Source organism: Drosophila sulfurigaster, chromosome X (genome assembly GCF_023558435.1).
Source record: "Drosophila sulfurigaster albostrigata strain 15112-1811.04 chromosome X, ASM2355843v2, whole genome shotgun sequence".
In the NCBI taxonomy this organism is placed as follows: Eukaryota; Metazoa; Arthropoda; class Insecta; order Diptera; family Drosophilidae; genus Drosophila; species Drosophila sulfurigaster.
The window spans coordinates 19,444,609-19,445,569 of record NC_084885.1 but is presented as its reverse complement, the minus strand read 5'-3'; the positions used below and the strand labels follow the sequence as shown (position 1 = coordinate 19,445,569).

The 961-nt window shown below is 34.5% G+C and overlaps 1 long non-coding RNA gene across 1 annotated transcript; it reads right to left on the bottom strand.

Annotated features, from left to right (window-relative positions):
• Window positions 1-296: 296 nt before the first annotated feature.
• Window positions 297-662, bottom strand: LOC133849192 (uncharacterized). The gene is made up of 2 exons (XR_009895339.1): window positions 554-662; window positions 297-426 (listed from the first exon to the last, which is right to left on the bottom strand). It is a non-coding gene; the product is annotated as an uncharacterized LOC133849192 (long non-coding RNA).
• Window positions 663-961: the final 299 nt, after the last annotated feature.

Genomic DNA, 961 nt, shown 5'->3' with positions numbered 1-961 from the left:
GCGATGCGATGCGGCGAAGTGCACCGAATACACAGAATCATTTGGCAGTTTATGCTCTTACTTCCTCGCTTCGCATCGCGTCGCGGGAAACGTCTTGAATATTTCAATTTTATTTGGCCTACACGTGACAGCTGAATTACGAGACGAATGTGTGTGTGTGTGTGTGAGTGTCGAGTTTGTATGTATATGTGTCTCGAACAACTCGCGTTTACATTTGTCACTTGGGCATTTTATTTCATTTGACACTTTTAGCGTTTAATTATTTGCTGGAATTCATTGCTGAATTCATTAGCAAGCAATTTTTATCGACATTAGCATTAGCACGTATTCTTTTCCGTTTCCTAGAAGTAACTTTCTCACACGCAGCGAATATTTTCATTAGACTCTTGAGATACATTTTTATATTATGATAATTTCGAGATATTTCTAAGAATATTTTTATAGAAAGTAAAACGTACTTCACAAATCTTGTTTAGACTTGGTTTTTAAATTAACCAGCTTCACACATAAATATTTACATTTCGTATTTACTTATATACATTTAAATACTTACATTTACTTCACGTTGAAATCAATTTGTTGTTTTTTATACTTTTTTTTGCACCTGTCAAAGTTAAAATGAAATAATTATTTGAATAACTTTTAACAAGTTTGCTGTGGGCAAGTCGATTACCTTTACGAGTGTCCTTAGCGAAGGCAAAAGTATGGCAAGTTTTGTGTTTATATTTTGCTGTCGGCGAAGGAGAATCTAAAGAAATAAAAACCCTTTGATATGGCTGAAAAGTTGATGTGACGCGAAATACGCGCATCATTTTCTTTGGCTTGGTGCAAAGTAAATACGCAGCAAGGACAACGAAGGATAACAGGAACAAGACTTGAATGGAAATGGCAAGTGAAAATGCGTCGAAATGAAATTTAAGAGCTTCTTACCACCAAAATTCAACAGAAACATAAAAATAAT